Genomic DNA, 26788 nt, shown 5'->3' on the forward strand with positions numbered 1-26788 from the left:
TTAGAAATGTTGTTGTTTTACTATAAATACTTGCATAGTTTTCAAAATATTTCAGTTCTTAAATGCGTTCGAAAATGAAAATAAAATAGTAAAAGTTATCAGTTTTTAGTAAATTTAAGAAATATTACTATTTTCACAAAATTAAATCTTATTTTATTTCATCTACGTTCCCCATTTCATTCTCAGCTAGATTCCTTTTGGAGTTTGTTTGTTTGTTTGTGTTTTTGCAGTGCATGTCAATTGCGAGTGCTCTTTTGCTTCAATGTTTCCTCGCACCAGTCCCTCTCATATGTAATGCATATAATTAAGTTTGCTTTTTGATGATATATTTCTTTTATACGCTCCCTAGCTGCTTATATTGGCCTGACACACTCCTGCGGCATTGGCGACCTCGCATTTCTATGCAAATTTGTGCAAAAAAAATAAAGGGAAGAAAAGAACAGCACGAAAAATAAAATAGGTAGACGTTTTTTTGTTTTGTTTGCACACATATGGCAAAATGTGAAAGAACGTGCGGTCACGTTCCTGAAAAACTTGCGACTGTTGTGACTACTTCATTTCATTCCTGACAGTTGCTACACAAAACTCGAGCAGAGTCAAGAGAGAGACTGAAGTTCCCCCTCATATTCAAATGCATATTGATTCTGCGGTCCATCAGGTTTATGCTGTGTGATTTTCCTGCTGCTTACTGCTGACTGTTTACCTTCCCTTCCCTAAATATCTCTCTGCCATCTGTCCGTCTGGCTGTCTGTCTGTCTGTTTACAAGTGCCGCCATTCACGATACGCATCGGAGAATAAAAAGCAGCCACGTTATGGCAACCAAGCCCCCAGCAGCAATGGACATTCACCTACCAAAAGCAACAATAACAACAACTACTACCAGTTACCAGCAACAACAAGTGCAATAACTTTTTACAACAACTGCGAAGGGAAATGTGGGGAACATACGGCCACGCATTGATCCAAGAAACTAAGGAAACAAAATCCCAGTCAAATAGACAAAAGCTGGAAAAATTTGCATATTTTTCTAGTGGTGCTTGCATCTCATTCGGTTTGCCATTTCCACTTGTGTTTTGTGTTTTGTATTTTGTGTAGCTTTTAAACCCAATGCCCCAAGTTGATAATACTAAAAGGTTCTTTTGGTCGCTTAATGACAACAAAAGTACATGTGTGCCAGCTTGAAAGCATGTAGAACACAAATCAAAGACCATGCCAAATGACATGGGTTAAGCAAATAATGATTGACACTTTGTGCTTCCAATCGAAGCGAATGCCAATGGTAGAAAATCGAATAAGTTACTGAACCTTATCTGATGAAATATACTTAGGATGAGCTGTGTTATGGTGACGAAGTAGCAGTTGTTTTTACAATTTATTTATAATTTTATTTGTAAAGGAAACCTGTTTATTGTATGTATCTTTGAATTGAATGCTTTTAAATCAGATGTACGCATTTTTCAGACTTCGAGAGACAGTTTTTCTTATCGGTGCGACGAATCTAAATAATTAAAATTGAAAAGTGCTATTTATATTGTCACTAAAGTTAGATTTCGTAAAGAGCTGACAGAGCAGCTCCAGAGTTTTGTGTTGTATCTAAAATTCTTGTCGACCTTCATTTCTTTTGGTCAATATAAATATTTTGCAAGATATGTATATAAAAATATAATGAAATATATTTTGCTATGTATTGAATGCTTTTAACAGCTACTTAGCAAACTGAAAACTGAGACTAGATTATAAACAATAATGCATTCCTGCAATGAATTTTGTTTACCGCAAACGATTGTGTTGTGTGTATAATTAATTTTATTGTAGATCAAATTTCAATCACGAGTCAGTTTTAAAATTGAATCATCATCAGATGCTTCTGCTGCTGTTACTGAAAAACAAAAACGTGCTAATTGCACTTCAAAGAACCTCCTGTCCAAGTATGCGCACATGGCCATAAATTTGCATGCCACTTGATCATGGAAAAATCGTGTGCGTCTGCTTGTGGGTGTGTATATGTATGTGTGTTTGTGTTACAATAAATCAAAAATCTGGTGCAATTGCGAATGCAACTGCAACCACAACTGCCAGCAGTTGTTGCAGCAGAATCTGTTATTCTCGTTGTTCTGATTGTAGCCGTGGAGCTGAATTCACGCGCAAACACGCACAAGAGAAATGCATTGCGCATGCAAACACTGAACGTTGCACACATTATGTAAACAAAAGTGAGATGCATAAAAGAAGGCAGCATGCCGTGATGCAACAACAGCGAAAATCTACCAACCCTCTCAACTCTTCAGAAGGGAGTGCCTACCATTCCGAACAATGACGACAATTTCTTTGCATTGCCAATGGCTCATAAGCATTTACGCCCTGAAGATGACACTTTTTTTCAACTGAATTGCAATATAATAACACATTTGCTTTAATAAAAGATAAACCTAAGTTGAAATCTGTAGTTCAAACAAGTCTGGCATTTACCTACATAGATATGTTTTACATTAATACTCGATCTGCCCCTGTTCTTAAAAACTTATTTATTGTTTTAACAACGTAAACAATTGCAATTTTATTAAGGAAATACGTGTTATTGGTGGCGAAAGGGCATTATTGATTTTAAAATAAAAAGCTGATATATTTTTAGTTCTTGGTGAACGAAATGGGTTTTATTTATGGGTTTTCAAATTGTAATTCATAATAAATTTAAAACTTTTATTGACTTCACATTTCACAATAATTATTAATTAATAAATAAACCATGCAATTAAATGTTAAAATCATAATCTAAAGACCTTATTGTTTTTTTTTTTTTTTTCTCACCCACCCATCTCTAATGCGCGCACACACTCCAAATTGAATTCCAGTGACTGCTGCTGCCGCTACTACTTCATGGCGCAATAATTGTTAAGCCGGCATGTGTTGCATACTTCAAGGCGGCAGCAGCAAGGACGACGACGACGACGCAATGCGCATGCCATTGGGCCATTGTTAAAGACGCGCTTCGTCATGCACCTTTGTTGCTGCTGTTGCTTTTGTTCTTGTAATTGTTATTGTTGTCAGCCCTACATGAAACCATTATCGCCAGATCTCCCAGAGCGGAGACTGTTCAGGATGGGGGTGGTGACAACCCTTCTCTGGGCATGAAAACCCCCCAGCATTTTGGGCACACGTGTAAATCGTAAATTTCCGGTATAAAACGAATGGTAGCGACCGTACTGCGGATATAGACGTCTGAATATCTATAGCTACCTCAATATACATATATGTATATACATGTGTGTTTCTGTGTGTGTGTGTGTGAACAAATACATATAAACTCTATTGTGCATGCGTTGCAATTGCCCCGATGAAGAAATGCAAATTTTATGCGATGCAATTTTGTTCGGTGCCGTAACGGATTCACTTGCTATCCATGATTGGGTAACGGTAACTTACCGTGCACTGCGCATCGATTTAAGCTGAGTGCTTGTGTGGGTGTGTGGGTGAGTGTGTGGCATTGTCTGTTCATGTTTGTGGCTGTACGCTTGTCGCGTAACTCACAGTTTGTGGCCTGTAACTGTGGACAGTTTGTGGCAATTGCCGATTTTCAACGTTTCTGTACTCTATAAAAAATGCATTACCATATAAGCTTCAACTGATGCGCTTCAACGAATTGTTTATTTATTTGTTTAAATACACAGATGCATGAATAAAAATATATGTACTACATACATACACGATGTAGTGCAATTTTATTTATGTTCAAATGTTAAAAGGAAATATTTAATAAGTTGTGGAGGTTAAGGAAGAAAAACTTGTTCAATTTTTACAGATATTGAAAAATATATGTAGTCACAATCTGGATTATAAAAATAGTTTCATATAATAAATATTTTCATGGCAGTCAAATTTGAAACGAACTTCTAAATAGAAATGTATATTTATTACAAACATAATTATTGGGTAATTTAAATTTTACAAATTGGATTCGAATCTAATCGAATCTTGAATGGTAACAAATAATAAAATGATAAACAATAATTAAATATTAATTAAGTTGTGGAGATTAAGGAAGAAAAAATGAGTTTAATTGCTACATATGGTATAAACTGGTTTCTAAATATTATCATTAGATAATGGAAATTTTACAAATTGGTGTAAATATTAAATGCAACTAAAAAGTGAAAAATAATTGATTTAAATTGAACTTAAATTAAATTAATTATTGAATTAAATACGAATAAATGCATTGCTTTCCTTAAGTTCAAAATCAAAAACTTACTTTCGAGGACAACATGGTAACAACCCCGTTCATGTTATATTAAAATGTTGTATAGTTTCAAATTCCATTGCTCCTTTAACGACTGCCATATATACAAACCAACTTTCTAGTGTCACATTAATCGTTTTGCATATTTCACCACGCAATCAGAAGAACAACAGACTTTAAAATGCACAACAAAAATACATGTTCTTACCTTTTTAGCCATTACTTCTCCTGCTCGTCATACTAAATCCAAACGTAATCCTTTGGGGATGCCAAGTTGCATTGATGCTGTTGGTCCTGTTTATGTAACTGTTGTTGCAATTCACTATTATTTCCATAACTTCTGTTCGTCCCTTGACTGACTGCTTGTGTTGCTTGTTATATATTGTCAACTATGTATAATTTTCACGCTATTGCTGTCGCTATTGTTGTTCACACCATTGTGTTGTTGGTGTTGTCTTTGCCACTGGCATTTCACTACTTTCTCTCAATTTCTCGTTATGCTTGTTATTTTAGTTGAGCTATTGCTGTTGTGCCTTATGCCTGATTTGATTGCATAGCTATTCGTTTGTAGCCATCATATGCATAAAGATTTTGTCAAATGCTTAGAGACTGAAAAACTCTAAGCTAGGAAACTAGGATACTGAAATGCGCTTACTTCTGTAAAATAACCAATTAAAAATCTTTGCTAAGTAAATAGAAAATATATTGCTAGTAAAATACATTAAAGTGTTTCAAAAGTTTTCAGACGTTATTTGCTCTCACACAATTCTCAACATATTTTCCATATGCATGGCCGCTGCTACTGATATGTATACGGCTGCTGCTGTTGTTGTTGTTGCTGTTCGTGCTTCTGGCTGGGCAAAACAATTTCAATTTGCTGCCAAACGAAAACCACATCGAATGGCAAAAAGGATTATTTGGCACTTTGTTTCAATATAAATATGCATGCATGCATGCATCTTCCTCTCTCTTTCACTTTTTGTGTGTGTGTGTTTTGTGAAAAATAGAAACAACCAACATTTTGTTCATTGCTTTGGCATTTTATTGCCTGTGGCTAAAATATGCTTTGATTGTGCAACAGCAGTTGGAAACTATTTGAAAATGCAGAAATGCAATGTCAATCTGATTGATTTCAAAATAGTTTCCATACAAGATGTGTGTCTGTGCTTTAAGGCCTTTGAGTTGACAAAACTTGTTAGAAAACAAACAAAAACATACCAGATAATCCAAATGGAATGTGAAACTGTGCAAAAACTCTTGTTTAATACACAGAGCGCAAAAATGTAGTAATTACAAACTTGCTAAGAAATGCCACGAAAAAAAATTTCACACATTTTCACTATGAACGCTTCATAGCTGACAACGCTGCGTATGCGTCATATTAAAAGCAAAAGCAAAGGCAGAGACAAGAACTATAGCACGCCTTGGGGCGCACTCACACAGAGATGCACGTTTCATGTGGACTATGCACGATGGGATAAATGGGAGCCATCAATGAAATTATATAACACATTAGCAACCAAATAATGAGTTTTGTTGATTTTTAAAACAAAACATGGTTTCTTCAAATGAATATAGTATATATACAATGAAGTCAGAGTCATTGCAGATCAGAGCTGAAGTGTGAATAGAAAATGATGAGATTTCAGTATGATTCAAGAAAATTCAAAAACACAAATCTTTGTGTTTTTAAGAATATATTGGAATAGAATAAAAAAAGGCTTTAGGAAGTTAGACAAAAAGAAATCATTTAGAAATTGTAAATACTGGTTCATATTGTATTGTACATTAAATTCCAAATTAAAATAATTCCAAAACGTTAAATATTTTTCAAAAATATTTGCAAAAAAATGATAAAGTGCAGCAATGAAATATCTTTAAAAAGTCATAAATATTTAAATCCAAAGAAGCTGTAATTGTATGCCACAGAAAAGGTTCATGAATAAACTCTTTGCCATAGTACTTTTGCAGGCATGTGTATTATGCCAAGCTCTCTAATTTCTTTAGTTTCTCTTCCCATCTCTCTCCTGTTCCATAATAATTTTCGAATATTTGCAGAATGCTTTTTGTGTTGTTTCTCTCGTTTTGTTGTTTTTGTTAGCGCCTTGAGAGTATAAAAACATTTGCTGGAAGCATGTTTTGACTTTTCATGTTCTGGCCTTAACTTTGCTTAGTAAATTATTTTTTGTCCTTTAACAAAATTGACTCCTTTCAGCACAAATACACACACACACACACGCATACTATATTTTAGTGGCATTTCTATTGTTGGGGCTAAGCTTGTAGTTTTTCTCGGCGATTTCAATAGCCTTGACTTTCGTAAGTACTCGTATATGCATGTCCTGGCGACTTTTCTTGCTTATGCGCCTTGCATTGCATTTTAATAAAACCAAATGGAACAACAATGGGCCCTGTCAAAATCTTGGCTGTCTGGGCTGTCATGATATATACAACATTTATAATAATTTGGACTGGTGCTCCCTTCGTTTCATTTATTTTTCCTTGTCGCCTGTCCCGCAATCCCATTCCATAAATTATTTCATATTTCATTTCCTCTGCGTGTGGAGTCAGCAAAAAAAAAAAAAAAAAAAAAAAAAGAAAATGAATAAAGAACTAAAATACTGTATGCAGACTGTCTGTCGGCCATCCCCGCAGCATTGCAATAAAATGTCTGCTATATTCGTTGCTGTTACTTCTGTTCATTTCTTCTCTCCGCCACTCAGTCAGGTTGCTGCCAAAGCAAACATAATACATAATAATTTCAACTGCACAACTTCAATTTCTTTCTGCACGCTTAAACTTGTCCATATTGCAGATGTGCGTGGCTTCAGTTCTACCCTCATTTTTTCGCATTTAGTTAAAGCAAAGAGCAAAGAGGAAAAAATAATAAAATGAATAAGCTGGCAAAATGAAAAATGTTTATGTGACGCGAACTTAGTCAAGGGCCCTTTAGTTAGGGTCAAGCCAATAAGCATTACATGTTTCGGTGAAGCAAAAGCGATTTGCAAATAATCATAAATTTCATATTTTACCGCCTCTGCAAGATTACCTAGCAAGCTCAGACATTTTAATAACGTTTGTTTGTGTGGCTTATAGCTTTTAGCGCGACTTTTTAAAATTAGCTTTTGATTAAAATGCCACTAAAATAATAGTAGGTACGTGATTGTTTTGTGGACTAAAGTGTTAGACTCTTCCAAGTGGTAAAAAGAAATTTATATTTTTCATTGCAGAACAAACCATTTCAGTTATTTGTTTTGTTCTTATATTTTTAATAGCTTTTAAATTTATTCTGCAATACTTGCGAGAGTATCGATTTTGCATAGCTTTTAGAAGCTTTGATTTTTGAAAGCACTCTGAATTCATCGCTGCGGCAAAATCTCACCTTTTTATAGGTGTTTCCTTCATTGTTTTATTTTGTAGTTTTAATTTTAAATACATACAAGTGGTTTTTTCAAAATCGTTCTATGTATTATATGCTCAGCGAATATCTTCAACAATCAAGTTTTATTCAAGCAGTTTTGTAACAACAAATAAATGTATGTATATTAATGTAAAGTAATGCAAAAAATTATGACAGAACTAATCCTTTTTATACCCTGTACCCAAAGGGTACAAGGGTATATTAGTTTTGTGCGAGTGCACATGGAACACACAGAAGGAGGCTTGGTAGACCCCACAAAGTATATATATTCTTGATCAGCATGACAAGCCGAGTCGATATAGCCATGTCCGTCTGTCCGTCTGACCGTCTGTCCGTCTGTCTGTCTGTATGAACGCAAGGATCTCCGAAAGTATAAGAGCTAGAATAACCAAACTTGGTAAACAGATTCTCCTGAGACCGAGAAAGGACGAGTTTGTTCATTTTTTCTGATCCACCCCCCCACTCCCCCCCTATTACCGATTTTCTATAACTCCCGTAATTCTTGGAATTTTGAACTAAAATTTTGTAGTCATATTAGGTTAGTTATTATATAACCGTATACCAATTCTCATTATGATAGAATGATCGGAAAGAAAGTTATAGCCATATAACCAGGCCCAATGCACACATACATACATATGTACAAGTACACAAACACGCATAAGGCACGATTCTGATGTAAATGTAAATGTATGTATGCATGCATGGAATATTTTATATTTAATTTAGTTAATTAATTAAATTAATTTAGTTAATTATTTAAATTAAATTAATTAATTAATTTAAATACTTTTTTATGGGGTGGTACAGGGTATTTAAGAGTTGAGCCTGCTCGACTTTAGCATTCCTTTCTTGTTTGAAATAAGTACCCATGAACACGTTTTCTGTCCACCTATTTAACGAAATAATTGGGTTGGTATGTGTTATGTGTGAAGCTGCTCATGCTGTCACATAAACCACAATGAATTTCCAAGTTAATTGCAAATTTTTAACCACATTCTCTTGCACTCTGTCTCACACACTCATGCAGACACCTCCTTTAGTCTAGACTTGGTTTCCTTTTGCGGTTATTGTTATTTGTTAACGCCTTGGGGTTTGACCAAATTATAGTTTCCATGCTCGTAAATCCTCTTGACACAACCTTAAATCGCAATTTATTTACTCGTGGAAGTGGTTTTCTGCGGTTTGCAAAGCCATTTAAACAATGTACATGCTGTTGCGGTTGAATATTTTAAGACTGAATTATTAAAGGAACTCAGCATTCAACATTAGAGACTTTAATTATACGAAAATATAATTAGAGAATTATTGCTCAATTTTGTCGAATAGTATGTGCAAATTATAACAGACAGACATTGTTTCAGCATTTTGTTGTTCGTTTTGTGTCTAGTTGAAATTAGAATTTTGTCATTATTGTCATTCGAATTGCTTGCAGTTTTATTTAATTGTTAATTTGTTGCTAAATAATGTAAGCTTCTCATGCTTACAATATTCAATCAATTTTTCAACATTAAATTCGACAGCTTCTGATTAATATACAATATAATTTAACGCTTCAAACACATATTTTTAACTCCAAAATTTATTTTTCTTTTCAGGTATGCATATGACAAGAATTGTGCTTCTTTTTTATTTCGCTCGTAAGTAAGTTAAATAAAAATGTGCTTAGTATGTATATATATTCTCCACTAATTCAACTTCAGGGTTATTTTATGTTTCGTGTGAGACTGTGTGAATAAAATCCTACTTTCTAATAAGTATTTTATGCTTCCTTTTTAATAAAAATTATTGACTTAAACATCTACAAGAGAGCCCTTATTTAAGCTTCAAAATGATATCTTTATAAATTTCGAATCGCAACCCTTTTAAGCACACACAAACACCTATGTCCTTGGGCATTCGCATAGAAAGAGACAAGTAGTTTAACCGAAGCTTCGAAAGGAAAAAAAAAAAAATAAATTTATTAGATAAACACTTCGAATAAACACATTATAGAAGCTAAAAGCAGCAGCAGTAAAAAGAGAAGTAACATAATAGAAGGCCAACAAAAACAAGAAAACAACATCATATATGGAAGTGTGTTTTTGTTCGTATTCGTATTCGTGTCCGTGAGCGGCAACATACTATATAACAAACACGCACATGCATGCTAAAATGTACAGACAATTGCATGCCTGCTTGCTTGAGCTCCTGCGGGTGTGTGTGTTGGTGTATGCTTTCGAGTATGTGTGTGTATGCGCGTAGGGACGAGCACTAAAAACGCCTAAACAAATATGTTTGTTTTTGCGCCTAAAACGCCCACACAATTTAGAACCAACATACACTCGGAAAAATATTGCCTTAGACATAGGCAATTCAGAAAGGAAACTAGCAGTTAATTTTTCTTATACTGTAAGTTTTTTGTGCTATTGTTACTGTTCCTTATTTTAATTGAGAATTGTTTTAAGCACTGTGCCCATTGAGACTTACTTTATATAACGCACATCTTTCTAAATTCTGGGCTTTGATGTCTCTAGAAAAACGAGCGTTTTATGCCTTCAAAATCTACTACAACATCTGCCACTCGTATCTGTTTTACTAATAAATTTTTGCAGCTTGGAGTTGTAATATAAGGGGGGAGTCCCAACAGTTCTAAACACAACAATATGCGCTAGATTTCAAAATAAAAAATTAAATCTTTGTCGCGTTCTTTAAAGATGTACGCAAAGATGTAGGAGACATCTTGTCATATTTATTAATACAATTTGTTTCAAGTGTATTATATTTACATTCCCATCCTTTCGCTTTCTAGTTCACCTACTTGCTTTCTTTATTTTGGGCGCCTGTTGTCATTTGTCATGATTTGTTGCGGCATTGCATGCAATGGCATAATAAGCTAAATGCACACATTGACACAGTATATGCCTAGACAGACACAGACACACAAACACACACACACACACACACAAACACATATTTGTGCACTTGACACGGCATTCAACACTCATACGCCTCGTTGCACGCCTTTGCTGCACGACTCGCTTTATTGTTTGGCATATTGTTTCAACATTTTAAGCAACAAAAACAAATACAACTACAACTATACTATAGTTGAATATCAAATACAACTACAACTATAGTTGAATATCAAGTGACTGGACTGCTTCGCATGTTTGTCTGCAGATATGCAGATATGCTTAAACAGAGACAGTCAGACACACACAGAGAAGGAACGTGTCTGGCATGCAGAAACTCAATTTCTGGCAGCTTTTGTTGTTGTTGTTGTTATTCTCTGCTGCAGCAGACTCAGCTGCAACTTTCTGCATGTACTGATATGTTAACTCCAATATGTACACATGTGTTTGGATACTCTGCTCCGAATTTAATTAAAGTATAATTGAACAATCTCAACATTTGATGTCCAGTCTTTATACGCTTTCATGTCTACAGTAGTCGGCAGAAATAGTTGGACATGCTTCAGTATTTAAGAAATGATAAACGGCTTCTTTTATGCACGAGATATGGAAGGACTTTTAAATGCTTGTTGCCTTTGCATCAAGCTTTCTATTTAATTACTATTTTGTAGGATTTAGTAAAAAAGATAAGCATATTGCATGTGGTAAATCAAATGATAATATGATGTATAGATTGGTTAGCGGTGATGTGCAGATGCTCTTTACAATTTCAAAATTTAGTTTAATAACTGTTAAAAAATTCGATTTCCAAGCTTCTCTACAAAAGTAATTAATTTCATTTCAAGCAAAAATCACAGTCGAAAACATCTGTCAACTAATATATATTTTATTTAAATTTAGAGTTATTTTATAGCTATACAAAAAATTGCCCACCCCTCTAAACACAATTTTTGATTTTCTCGCTAAATTTCTTAATGTCAATTACTTTATAGTTCTTGTTTAAATTTCCAATCACATTCCTGTCACATTTTAATATATAATACTTTATACTTCCTTCTCTAAAGAATGTTTGATCTTACTCTATTCTGGATATTTGTTTATTTTGTATCTACACCTTTATATGTAGACCTCCCTTGGACTGGACTGCGATTCCTCTCTCAATTTTTTGCTGGTATTTTTGGATCGATTTATCTCCTGAGTTAATTAAATTGTGAAGCTATTTAAAAAAAAAAAGTTCTTGAAAAATAATATATTTATAAATTGAAATTTTATCCAAATACATCTGTTGTCTAATGTTATATTTCTTCTGCTGCCATTTCCTTTTTCGCAGTTTAAATTCAGTTATGCTTAAATGTCTGGATTGCTAGCTAGACACACAAGTTGGTTCGTAGCAATCGAAAAAAAAGATCTTAGATTTTGTTTGTTTGGCCTGTAAATTTTATTATAAACCACAAAAAAGAAATCAAAACAGGAAAACACTTTTGCCATTAGACCACATGGCGTATGAGTAATGCGTTAAGTGCTTTTGCTTTTGCAACAGCCTCCCGGCCACCGCCTCACCGCCTGTCAAAGCCTAAGCAAACAAATGCTCAAAGAGGACACGCAGGACATATACTGGCAGCTGCTTACGAGATTAGCCTGCATTTGATTAAAGTGCGAACATTCACCAAAAACGAAACGATCGGGGACAATAGGCCAGCAGCCAAAAAAAAAAACAACCAAGACATAAAACCAAATCAAATCAAAGCGACAAAGAAAGAACGAAACAAAAGCAAAAACAAAATATATAACCCGAAATAAAGCAAACAACAAACGAAGCGTCATATAACAAAGGCAGACATCCGCTCGTTTTTTGCTCAATTTCAATCAGCATTTTTCATCACCCCCCAAAAAAGTAAAATAAAGCACACAAACACAAACACTTCCGTCAGCCATAAAAAAAAACCGTCAAGAAAATGTCATTAAAACAAAAAACGTTTGACCAGTTTTGGTTGTTTTGTTCATGTCTTTTATGTTTCTGTGTATTTGCTTGTGTTATAAAAAATTGAGTTCCTGAATGTATGTATGTATGTGTAGTATGACCTGTGCGTGTGAAATTAAATTGTGTTTACGAGGCGTGTGAGTAATATTGCAGGCTACGCGGGCAAAATACGTAAGCGGGCGGGAAAAATATGATGTTCGCTTAAAAAATAGTGTATGGTTTTAATTGCGTTTTTCGCCGTTTTGTTAATTGTTTATAATAGTCGAATACAGTATAGCTGCAATATAGTAAACTCATCAAAGGCTGTACATCGATCATAGTTGAAAGGTCTTGAGCACCATGTCCAATACTTGGAGTTTTACTTATATGACCTGAGCTCCTTATTGTCTTGGTGGATGAAAGATTAATAGATGTAAACAAGATGTGTGTATCTGATGGTAGAATTGTGTAATCCTATAGAATATATTTCAACAAGCACCGTTTATTACAGCTTATAAGTTAAAATAATATAGAAATACACTTTCAGCTGTAAATGAATTTAAGGCTTAGTTAATGTTAAAATAAACTCATCAAACATTTTAAAAATCATTTCATTTTGGATTATAAATGGTTTACGATTAACTATTATGTTAGCTTTATAGATCTATACATATGGGCATTTTTTCTTTATAAATCCATGTATCGATTCTTGAGAGAAATAAATAAATTTGTTGGATAAATATACAGTATGCAGTTTAATCTCTAATGCTTGTAGCAAGCCAAACATTTTAAAGAACTTGTATAAACATTTACACTCGAAGGTAAACATTTCTGAATTACAAATGAATAAATTATTATTAAAGCATAAGAATTTTTATTGTGTACATTCCTCTCTCATTTTATGAAAGGCTTAGAAATCAATAATTTTTGTTTATCAATTTTACACAATTTTATCACAAAAGCCTCTGAATAATCCCATCACTTATATGGATTTATACTAGTAGCCACTACATCAACTTGTATTTGTTGTTGAGTTTGTGTGTGTGTGTGTGTGTGTGGGTGTCTGTTTCAATAACATGTTAAAATATTTTTAATAAATAAACTTGCATTTTCTTTTTGAGCTTTGTAGCTTGGTCAAGCGATAAATATAATAATAATAATATAATACGTTATCATACATGTGCATGTATATGTGTGTGTGTTTGTGAGCGTAATGAAATTCCAATAACATTTATAAATCCACTTTGGCTTGTAATATTTACACTTGAATATTGTATGTGTTTGCTGTTACGTTTTTGCAATAACAAGTAAATTGTTTATCATGAATTTGTGAACTGCGCTAAAAATTCAATTTCAATTCTGACAGCTTGACAATATTCATAGCTATTGACTTTTAATTTGATTGAATGTATACTGTTTGGTTATTTATGGCTAATATACTAAATAAAGTTTCCGCAACTGCTCTTGTTATAATTCCAATTAGGTACAAAACAAATGTTTATGTAATGTGAATTGAATTGAGGAGCTCAAGAAAACGCATTCTTAAAGCATGTTTGTAATTGCAGATGAGCTCAAATATATTGCAACAAAACTCTGCGAATCTAATACACTTGTAGATGCAAAATAACAAATGAAAATCGTTCTTATAATACAGAAAGTCAAAAAAGTTTTATTTAAAAAAATAAGTTTCGTTTGCTTGCCCATACAACTTTTTGATTTATAAAGTAAAACGTGAATTTCTTACTGAATTTCCTTAAGCTTAATTGCAAATATGAAACCAGCAAGCTAACACATACTTGCCGGCAAACAAAAAACATTTTCATAAAAGTTTATGTCCCCTTGACGGAAATATTTGAAAAATTGTCTGATATCTGCATCAACTTTAAGAATCTCATCTGAATTCGTTCGCCAGCTTAAGTGCAATAAAAGCAAATATACTATACTTACAAATATATACACAACCAAGAAAAAAAGAGAACCAAACCAAAACTGAAGCCAAAACCCAAAAGTCCAAAAGTCCACTTAACAAGAAAATTATTTATATAAGCTCGCAGTTGGGCTTTTTGCCGGACGCATTACAGGAAAATTTCACGCCCCTTGCCTGCTTATTAACCTTAAAACCGGGTGTGTATGTGTGTGTGTGCGGGTGTGGTTGTTTGTGTGTGTGTGTGTGTGTGTGTGTGTGTGTGTGTGTGCATACTTTCATACTTTGCACATTTTTATGACGTTGACACCACCGTGCACCACTGCGCCGCTTATTATGCCGCACATTTTTCACCGAGTTTATGAGCGTGCAAAAAATTGTGCGAGGAGTCACCGAAGGAGTCGCCGAGCAGTGGCGAGTTTAAGAATTTGTGTAAAATAAAGTAGCATATTTATGCGTTTGCCGCAACCTGAAAAAAGTGCACAACGGGAAATTATGTAAGACGACCTCCTACAGCGAACAGAAGAAGGCCCGTGAAGCAGAAGAATGGGGAGGAGGGGAAAGCCAGAATAGAGCAATTAAAATGTCAGGGCGGCTGTGGCAATAAAAATGCCGAGTTGTACAAGATAAAAACTCATTTTCGAGCAGCTTTGACAACGAAATACTCTACCGACATTTGCGGGTTAATATTACAAGTATTTTATTTTTATTTTATAAACAAAATATGCAATTAGATGATGAAGGGAGTTTTTTATGTGGTTTCATCGTCAATATCAATCAACCAAATGGGCAGAAGAAAGTGTGACTCGGAGTCTTGATCCAATGCGATTGAAAACAATTAGGTATATAGTACAGCCAGTAAGATGCCGTTTCGAATGGAGCAAAGAGGAAATTTTCTGATGAGAATTAAATAATATTGGTATTACTATAGAATTATCATAATAGATGCACAATGAATTGTATTATAACTATAAAAAAAGGAAAACCCAGTTAAACTAACCAGCAGAGAAATCCCACAAACAATGTTTTCCATTTAGTCCAATAATTATACCGCTGTAAAAAGAAAATATGATATTGGCTCTATTTACATTTAGGAATATAAGAGTGCTTTCAAAATTACTAAAAATTAAGAATGAAAACTTCCTGCAGGTCTTCATACAAATGGAACAATAAAAGCATCAATGAATCAAATGCAGATTACTTGTTACATATATTGCCTTAAAACGAATATACTCTTCCATTTTTTGAGGGAAAAGATAGCTAAATGAAATTTAGAGGCACCACAAATTTCAACAACTGTTGAGAACTGATTGCAATATTTTTCTAGAGTTTCATGACGTCGTTTACGGTGTTGACTGTGCGACTTTTATGCGCCATTTCAAATGCAAAACAACAATAAAACGAGAGAAGCAACAAGAGGGAAATGCGTAAAATGTATATTTTAGCAAAGACATGCAAAAATATGACCATTGATTTTCTTTATCATCTGTTTCAAGCCATTTCACTTCATTTCGTTCGTCTTCAGAGTTGCCAAAGCCACAAAAACACAGACAGACGAACAAACGAACAGACGCGCCAGAAAGGAAACAATGCCAAATGACGGGGCAATAAGTGAGAAGAAGGCGAATGCCAGAGGCCAATGTTGAGGAAATGAGGCGCGCTGGGACGGAATAACCTAGAGGGAGAGTGAGAGATGAAATAACGCAGCCAGAACGCATTAGGCGTCAGCATCAGTTGCGCTTCATTGTGTTTTATTTGAGAGCCTGGCAACGTTGTGGTTCCTGCCTAAGATGTTTTTGTTTTTGTTGCGGTCTGCTGCTGTTATCGTATGTTAACACTTCATATGAAATGCGCCTCCATCATCATTGGAATGACCTTTATGTAACTGGTAAGCATGCTACTTGCTTGCTTGCTTGCTTCTTCTTCATCTTCATCATCTCGCTGTTGTTATTGTTATTATTGTAAGGTCCTTTTGGGCATTTGGCACCCAATTGCCAAGAGACTACGAGAAAAAACAGAAGCGCAAGATTTTGCCATTCAACACGCTTAGTTAGTTTTTGAAACGTTGGCGTGCAAAATGTCAAAATATATTTTAGTTGAATTTATGGTCATTCTCAATGTGTGTATGTGTGTGAGTGCTTGTAAGTGTGCGTGTGTGCCTGTTCGTGGGAAATGGATGAATGAATAGGCTCCTAGGTTAGTGCTTTGCTAGAGATGGGTGCAACATAAAATATGTTGTTTTTCTATTTGACATCATGTGTTTTTTTCTTTTTGGCACACTACGAATGCCTAATAAATAATATTAAATTCTCAACAAATAACAATCCTTCATGGGCTTTTTCAAAACAACAATAAGTATATGCGACAAAAATTCAGAAAAATGTAAATCTTAAATCATTGCAAGTCCATGTTATTTCCTTATTTTCGCTTGAGTTGAGTTGACACGAAATGAAGTATAGGATTAACTTCTCATTAAAGTGTAAAGTGGTTTCAAAAACAGCAGAATACCCGATAGAATGTATATTCTTTTGTTAAGCTGCTTAGTGCCTCTAGTGTGTTTATTAAAAACTAGAATAACAACTTTGCACCAAATTCATAAACCATCGCACCTATATGGATAAATCGTCCGTCAATGTCACAACATTTACAATTAAAAATAATTAATTGAAAGCGATGCAGTCAAAATGTATTGCTACGATTCCTTTCTACAAGCATAAAAGGACATGCGAAAAAAAATTTGTATAATTAAGATGTATTAACCTGATTTTAATAAGTCATATATTAATTAAATGCCAACTTAACAATGTTATTTGAGTTTTTTATGTCTTTTTTTGAACGACTATGTATTTTTCTGAAAACTCACTATTATAAGCTTCACTTTATGAAAAAGTTCTTTTCACACTCACGATTAACGTACATCCCCACCTTGAAGCTCTTTCTTGTCGTGCTTGACCATGCCCTTGTGTGTGTCTTTTAGTTATTTTGGGGATTTACACGCCGCTTATTATACACACACACCATAACATGCTCGTATCTAAAAAAGAAAATATTTTCTACATTTCATGAAGGCCCACATACACACACACTCACGCATACACACGCACACACATGGCAACTTTAATTCGATTTTAGTAACATGGTTAGCAGCCATATTAAGTTTGCTCAAACGTTCGTTTCACAGCCACTTAAAATAGATTAGCTCTCAACAAGGCTGCCAGTAAAAAAATAATAATAAATTGCTACCATAACTCTCATCTGCGAACGCTCTATGTCTTTATTTCGTAAGCAGTTTTTTTTATTTTATTTTTTTGTTAGCCTCCTACAAATAATAGAAAATCCATTGAAAACACAAGCAACTGTCAATGATTTAATGCTTGAAATCACAAGTTTTTGCAGCCCAAAGTCAAAATGGCAGAAAATATGCGTGACAGGAGAGAACGCAAAGTTCAGAGCCCACAATTTGATAAATGAAATGACAAACGCTTAAACACAACATTTCAATAATGGATGAAAGGCAAACGAAAATGAGAAATTGGAAATAGGCGTATAAATGAAAACATCAAGTGGACGAATCTGCTTTGGGATTGTGCTCCATGTGTGCCATATTGAAGAGGTTCGAAAAGGCTAAAGGTTTTGAATTTTGCTTACCTTGAGAAATGAACATACTACAAGTTTACAATATTTTTTGAAGATGTATAGTATAGCTACATATATTGTGCGTCCTCTTTTCTGAGTGCTGTACTTGACGTACATTAAATTTTGAATTTAGTTTTACAATTTTAAATTTTATGCTTACTAGAGTGTCAGTTTAGTTATAATTTCGTTTAGTTATCATTTTGTAAACATACATAAACATAATGTTATAACTCTTCTAAACTCAGACTTTAAAATACATATTATTACAATACTATAGTATGTAGTAGTGTTACAAAGATTATTGTTGGACTCTGTGGGATACATTAATGTGGTTGAAGTAAAATTTTTGCCGTCGTTAAACATATCATTAAACTAGGAGTGCGTCAATATTCTTTTTTAAAACCCATGTCTCCATTTAAAGCTCGCTTTCATGTTGGAATAGTGAAAACGCAAAATTTAAACCTTCGCAAAACTATAAACTACACACCAATGAGGACCTTTGCTGGTATATTTTTTATTTTTCTTTTCACACGCTAGCATCGCCTTAGGAGCCTTGAATTTATCTTTGACAATACATCAGCATGCTTAAAGAAAATAGGCTAAAGGCAAAGGCATTGCTCCTCGCTCCATCACTACCACTTTTGAGGGCAATCAGTATACAGCTATGCCGGCTGTTGTGGGTATAATGTTCACCTAAAAGGAGAAAAATCACTCATTCCGTCGTTTGGTCGTTTTGCCAACAAAAGGTCAACATAGGCAGCCCAAACCGAAATGCCAAATTGTTTGCTTATGCAAATTTTCGGGCTGGAGAAGAGCAAGAAAATGCAGAGGCCTCTTGCTTTCGAGCGATTTGTTTTGTGGCAAAGAACTGAGACGAAATGTTGCTTAGCAATCTGTGTATTCGCTCCTCATGACGATGCTAATGATAATGATGATGATGCTGATGGTGATGACGATGATGAATATACCAATATCATCGTTAGGTCTACGCAAATGTTTAATAATGGCCTAACACAATATTTTTGTAGGCCAGGGCAGAGACAGCACAGCACAATTCTTATTTATTTTATTTTAAAATGCGCTCAAAAGCGCGCTATGAAAAATTTGCGGTTACATCTAATGGACTGATAAGAAAGCAAGAACAACGAAATAAAACATTTTGCATGTAATGTGCACACTGGCATGCCTTAATATCATAAGCAGCCATGTCATGCAATTTTTATGTCGTTCCTCGTTATTTCTACTCATTTGTTTCGCACACAGAAGCAGAAACAGAAGCAGACACACTTTAAAGAGATGGAAAATTATGGTTTGGGGGCATGCTTGTACTATATTTTACTATTTCCTTAAACGATAATAAAATGCAGACTATGCCATCATTTATCACTTGCATGTGTGTAAATTTATGATTTAGAGCTTAGTTATGAGCGGGTATTGCCTGCGCTGACCAGTTTATAGCCTACCTGGCCTACCTGGCTACATAAATCTCTATTTTAAAGTCGCCTGCATTGATTTGGATGCAGTAGCTTAACTAAAAATGGTAAACAAACTGTTTTGCGGGTTTTGTAGTTTGATAAACACAAACTACCCTTTTCATTTGTTTTAATAGACTATCAAAATTAATGATTTTGGAAAACCAAAAAAATATGAAGTGGATGAACTTTAATATAAATATATTTTGCAAGTAACTATGTTGAATCTTTTGAACAATTTGTGTTGTAACTTTTGTTAAAAACGAAAGGACAAATTTTCGAAAGCGAACATTAAATTATATATGTGTATAAAGAAATAAATATTTACAAGGCATCGAACTCAAATATATTTGGAAAGGAGCTTTGTGGCCTTTTCAACAAAAGAGTCAAAGTATATGTTGTGCTTAAGAGAGTTGAAATGAGGAAAACCTATTGTGTATGCAAGCCTGTATGGAGAGGTATTTATATCAGATCAAATAATACTTAGCTACTTATTTAAGAAAGACTCTTCATAGCAGTTGTCTAAACCAATTTAAATTATTCGCTGTAAACTAAATAATACGAGATGTGTGTATTATTGCAAACATTTCCACTACTAGTTTAATTAACTATCGGCGCTTTTGTTTAAGATATAATATTGTTAATGTACTAATCCATTTAATCCAGTTTCGATATACACATAAGCTTTAAATGTTGAGCTTCAAACATGCAAACTTTTGCCGCCCTTTTTGTTGTTTTCTATCAAACTCTTTAAAATGTGATTAAATGGGGCGTTGATGGACATGCTTTCTCGTCGCATTTTATCTGCTAGTTCAGAGTTTGTCTTTGAAGTCAGTCACACGAGCGTCAAAAGGGCGACCTTTTTGTAAATTTCTTGTAAAGGTCATTGAATCACCATAATTAACACGCGCTCTGCTTTAAATTTAATGAGTATTGCTTAACATTTTAAATAGGACACATAGATACGTCTTACTCGTTTTTAAAGCAACTATTTGTCACACTTAACGTCACGGTCACGGTGTAATTTAGTGGCAATTTAGCATATCCCTAACCAATTGCATTTACACACAATTTAATTTGTCATAAAGTTTTCACTAAGAGCTCGCAAGTGCTATTCAGCCAAATAGTTCAAATGGCGATGTTTGGCGCACATAAAACTTCAACTTTATCGCTGCTCAGCGGTTGCTTTTACTGTTGGCTTTTATTGGTACTTTTAGCGCATGCTGCGCCCCTGTCAGAGAATTCTGGACGTATGTAGAAATAATGAGAAGCCTAGGCTATACTCTTAGTTTAATTAAAAGTGTTCACCGTCTTCAAACAGCTTGTGGCAAGAATGAAGAGCGCGCCTGTGTAGCATGCGCAGAGCCCTCCTGCAACGTGCCGTACATATACGATCCTGCATGTCCGTATTTCATATTCTGTCGCCTCGGGTGTACCTGCAAATTTGGATATTTGCGGGACGACAATACGAACATCTGTAAGTCAGCTCAGGAGTGCAATATCTTTGACAGATTTGACAAAAATGACATCGATACGAAACGAGGCATGAAACTCTCGCTTGAAGCAGCCGAATCCAATTAATTTATGTGAAGATTATAAAACATCTTCACACTTGCACTGCATTCCAAATAGAAACGTCTTAAGTAGTTAACAAAATGTCAGCACAACAATTGCTGGTCTTAACAATATTCCTTTTTATGTTTGTGAAATGTTTGTGGGCACAGGAAGGAGACCCTCCCATATACGAACTAAGAAATAAAACACGTGAGTGATTTGCCATTAAAAAATATCTGGAATCTTATTTTCCTAAATGCTATTTCCATATTCTTTGATTTAGTCTGCATTGATGAGGTGCTGGGCTATGTGATGTGTTACCGATGAGCTTATTCGATAAAAACCCTAATTATTTTGTAAAAACAAAAGCGAAATGAATGAAATAAAAAAAAAATGAATAACACAACTTTATCTTAATGGGCAGAAAAGTCAGCTTTAACACTAAGAATTGCAGCGTGAAGATAAGGTCAATGCAAGGCAGCATTTGTTTATTATTATAGTTTTTAATTTTTTAGACTCTTTGCAACTTTTTCTCTACACGAAGAAATTGAATGTACAGATTTGGAATACACTATCATACAGATCTTATACACGTGAGAGTGTTGTATTTAATTACTAATTGTGTAACTTTTCTTAGTTTTGTGTCCGTATTAATTTTCTATAAATGGTAGTAGAAATTAAATTTCTTCCTAATAAACATAGAGAAAAGAATGTAAGTTTGTGTTGCTTGATGTGTTCTGACTTTGTTTATAGTCTAAATTATTTTTTTTTTATGAATGAATGTATTGCGCAGATAAGGTGAAAAGTAGCTCGTGGGTCTGGAAGCTACTAAAGAACTAATACAACCTAAAAGGACAGAGGAACCTACACTTCACGCAGCAATTTGTTGAAGAACACAACACCACAAACGACAGCAGGTTAAGAAGCAGCAGTGTGCTAGAGTAGAGTGAAAAGACTGCAATACGTATCGAGGGACAATTTAAAGAGCAGCAACAGTTGCCACTCTTCGAGCCCACAACTAAATAGTAATACTGTCAGGCCCACAGGGAGAACGAATGTGTTTTCATATCATAAGTATATCATTGGGAATACAAATGTTGTTCAGCCAATGAAGTACAGATAAAAGACGCAGAAGAATACGTGAATTTAAAGGAAATTTTCAAATAATTCAATAATTTCTCTAATCGAGGTAGTTTTCACGGGTCTGCCTTATCATGGGAATTAAAAAGGAAAACTAAAAAGTATGCAATAGAATTTTTCTTGCCAGAAATCTGTACTTTAAATTAGAAACCACATTTTCTTATTGGAAACGACAATGGTTTCCTATGGGATTTATCAAATTCAAATTGAGAGAGAGCAGATCTGCAATTCCCCTTCGGGTTTGTGTCCATGCTAAATAAAAGTCGGTTTGCAGAAGCATTCGCTGTTCCGTCATTTTCTGCCATTTTATTATCGCGTTTTTATATTTCTCGCGAACACACACAAGCACACACAAATTGTCGTGGCGTTCCGCAGCACTGACACACATTTACAGACATTTTTTGTTTATGTATTTGCGTTTGCTACTCTTTATGGCTGCCACAGTCAAATTGTATCTTGAGTTTGTTTCGCCAAAGTTTTATTGTTTATTTTTGTACGCTTAAAAATTTATGTGTGCCAAGCACTTTGACACAGTTGTGTGTACGTGCGTGCGTGCGCATGAGTCTATGTGTGTTTGTGTGACTAAGTAAGTACATAAAGCATTCAGATATATAGTATGTACGTAAGAGCTTGTATGGCGATCTTAAATCTCAACGCACTCACACAGACAGGCATAAATATTAATTTAGTTGTTGAAAGTTTCGACTTTTGTCGCTCATTTTATTTGACTTTTGCTCTGCTTGCACTTTGTTTATATACATAGTACATAGATAAAAATTATGTCTTGGGCATAAAAATTGATGTGCTCTGGTTTGCACATTGCTTTTAAGCTTGTTTTTATTGCCGTTCGCTTGTGGCTTCTTCTAGGCATTTGTCTTTGTTTGTGTTCTTCTTTTGTTGTGTTGGGCATTTTAGCTTAATGGGCGGCTGGCAAGTGGTTTACTTGCAACATTTTGCCAATTTGTAAACTGTCCAGGCCTATTCTTAGCCGACGAGGCAGAAAATGGAAGGCATTAATGGAACGCAATTATTACAAGCCACATTTAGTTTGAAATTAAAATTCTCGAAAAAGAAAACTCTGTTTTCTTTATTATGTATTTTTAAAGTGAGGTATATAACTACTTAAAATACTATTTTGTATTCGACCAGTATGCCCGAGGGGATTAAACGATGCCCAAAAGCACGCTATAATTTTACGCTTCTAGTATTTCGTGTTGACTCGTCAATACATGAGCACGTTGGTCAATTTGAAAATAGTTTCGCGGTAAACATTTAACATCATTGTGGTACAGACAGACCTAGACAAATGGCGCTCGCTAAATCAAACACCGTAGAGTATTATTACACATCCTGTTTATTTAGGCTGTCGATCAATACTCATCTAACGAGCAAACATTACTTTTGAAGTGTGAGCGATACAAGCAGCATTTATGCATGTAATGTGCTTTGCAATTTTTTGTTTTGCTATTCACTTATAGATCAGATAAGTTAAAAAGTTAAAAAACTAACAATTAATGTCAACATACAGACCCAAAAGAGTCACTTCTTTGTCTGATATCTTGTTTTTGTTCCCAAATTATTTACATGTATCTATCTTTCATACTTTCAAGTTATAAGCTCAGATCTGGTGATCTCCAAATAACTCAATATAATTCAATATAACTCTTTCAACGGGATCCTACTTAACTGGAAAAAGAAATTTGTTAAAATTGTGCTCTTTGTTTCCAAATTTAATTGTTCATTTCATTATAAAAGCCACGTCAGACTGTTAGCCAAACTACATACAAGTATATATTTAAAAAAATATATATTTACACAATGACCTGATTGACTTGCAGTTTTCGTTTCCCCTTTTCAAACGAAATTCGTTTTTTTAATTTCTTAGAAAGTATGACAGTAAAATCCGCTATAAAGTTAAATAATTATATAAAAATACATTGGTTATAATTTTTATGAAATATAGAAAAACAATTGTAGAAGGTACGACTGTACTTTGCGTTTATGGGCATGTTTCTCTGCATTATGGTTATGTTCAACACACATGCTTAGGCACATATTTCATTTAATAAACTTCAACAGCAGTTTAACGGCAGGGTGGCTATGAGTGTGTGTTTTTTTCGCACGCCTGAGTTTCTATTAAATTCGCCATAAAATGATTATTATTATTATTATTTTATTATTTCGTCATGTTGCCAGCCGTTTAGGCAACTGTTCAGTTTTTTTTTTGTTGTAGCCAAACATAAAAAGCAATTAAGGCAGCTAACACATAACAAGCACAGCTGTATATTTTTATGTATATGTGCTGAATTTTGTGGTTATTTGAGTTTCATGCTCATGCAAGTGTATAAAAGTCTGCATTGGAATCAAATCAAATGACCAATTAGTGGTATAATTTTTTTTAATTTGCCATTAGTTGTATCGAAAATGCTGTGAAAAATATATTAAATGTTTAATAGTATTCTAAAAAAAAGATGATTAATTTTTATGCAAAGCTAATTTGCTTATTATTATCACAATTGCAATAATGAAGTTCCTGAAGCTTGATTACAATATCTATATCCACCAAATTGTTATAATCGTTAAAAGAGTAATTTGTAATTGATATCGATCCAAGAATATGCACTACTTTAGTTACTACTTTATAGTTACTATTTGTGGACAAATGAGCAAATCACAGCCTAAGAATGAAGCACTTCACAGCAATTCAGCAGAGGCAGCTCATCAAAGACTCAAACGAGAGGGGACGGGGGTTTGTGAATTCGTGCTGAAGATATTCGCACGTCCAGACACTCTACACAATAACTGGCTGCAAGGTCGTTAGAAATAGGGCCTGTGGACTAATACAAACAGGTGAAGCCGCTGCCTAAGCACTACATGTTTTCCATTCATATACAAACGTTCGCATTTTAGGTTTATGTCAAAAAGAAATCAAATCATCAAGAGTATAATTTGCCATTGTTATTTAGGGACAAAGCAAAAGACATATCTTTCTTTAATTTACAATTCAATTTATTCTTAATATTTTCATGCCGCACTGCTCTACGACTTATTAAGCTTAATATGGTAATATCGAATGGCTTTCATTTCAGTGCCTTGCGATGCATGGAATTTTGTCTTTAGCTTGTCCCTTGAGTTATTTGTTACCAAATTACATTCATATTTAATTCTTTATTAGTTCTTTGAGGTTCGACTGTATCTCAATATGTTGGCATTGGATTACGTGCGAAACTTGTGCCTTACCTTCGAACAATTCGACGCAACTCTCAACGCCCTCAACGCGGTGACGCACTAATGTGAGCATGAGGGCGTGTAAACTTGTTTCATAAAAACTTTCGCATTTAAATTGCCACAAAAGTTGAGCAGCAGCAGCAACAACAATTGTACACGTTAAAGGTGTTTTTTTCGTGTGGGCGGCAAAGTTTTGAATTTATTGGTGCCATGTTGAGGCCAACAGCAGCCAAAATAACAACAGCAACTAAGTGGAGCAAGCGAATTCGATTATCGGCCCCAAAAAGGAAACTGCGAAAGCAATCGGCATTGTTAGTTGTTCACTAGCCAGCCAGGCCCGCTTAGCCCAGTCCAGTCCATCCTGCTTGATTCTAGACTACCAGCCTGCCAATACTTTTTCTTACACTTTCCTGCTCTAATCCCCTGCTGCGAATGCGGTAACAACAACAATTGCTTCGATTTATTTGTTGTTGATAAATTGTTGTCGAGCAGCTCAGTGGATTTGTTGTGCTTAAAGTTGAACCATTTAAGGCTTAAATTGTTGCAAAGCAGCAGCGATTAATACGCGTGCATGCAGCCATTAATACTCATATGTACATTCTTGCCTCAGGGCTGTTGATAGATAGTATTGCTGGAAATACCTACAAGTATACTCTGAAAATACAAATAATATTAAAACTGAAAGTTCAATGAAACACCATCATTGTGTTTTAGAAATCTGCAGAAAAGTTTTCCTTCTTTGTCTTCCCGGCACATAACACAACAGACGCTTTTTTCTGTGTTATACGAGACTTTTCAACATCTGCAAGAATAAATATTAAATACACAAAGCTATGTTTATTTATTCTTGATTGTACATTTATGATATACAAACAAATGCAAACTCTTTCGCGTAAATTAAACCTTACTTTCGCATTTTCTCATCTCAAAAAAAAAACAATGCATAAATTTCTTGTCAGTTGGATTCCGAAATACTTGTAGTTTTTTTTAATGTCTGATTAAATCTAAAGAGTATCTCGTTTACCGACACAGGACCTCACAACAAAAAAGTATCCATATCCACACTCTTCCGAAGATTAACCCTGAGATTAATTGAGTGTGATTGCGACGCCAAAAATATTTAATGGAAATTGCAATCTTTTGAATCATATTGGTTGGTAATAAGCGTACACCGATTTTTAAATTAAATATATCTGTTGGCATCCCTGAATAAAGATTGTTAATCTAGTGAATTTTTAAATCAAGTTGGATAATCAAATACATGCTTCCAAAACGATGTAAAATTTAAAGTAATTGGAATGACTGTATAATAGATTTATTC

At 34.4% G+C, this 26788-nt stretch overlaps 1 protein-coding gene and 1 long non-coding RNA gene across 2 annotated transcripts in view; both read left to right on the forward strand.

Annotated features, from left to right (window-relative positions):
- LOC115623833 (heparan-sulfate 6-O-sulfotransferase 2) overlaps positions 1-26788 on the forward strand; it is a 150122-nt gene that overhangs the window by 108600 nt on the left and 14734 nt on the right. The window lies entirely within an intron of this gene.
- LOC115623834 lies at positions 21163-21502 on the forward strand. Its single transcript, XR_003995428.1, has 2 exons — positions 21163-21309; positions 21383-21502. It is a non-coding gene; the product is annotated as an uncharacterized LOC115623834 (long non-coding RNA).

The sequence above is a fragment of the Scaptodrosophila lebanonensis genome, unplaced genomic scaffold (assembly GCF_003285725.1).
Source record: "Scaptodrosophila lebanonensis strain 11010-0011.00,11010-0021.00 unplaced genomic scaffold, SlebRS2 tig00000053-arrow-pilon, whole genome shotgun sequence".
Lineage (NCBI taxonomy): Eukaryota > Metazoa > Arthropoda > Insecta > Diptera > Drosophilidae > Scaptodrosophila > Scaptodrosophila lebanonensis.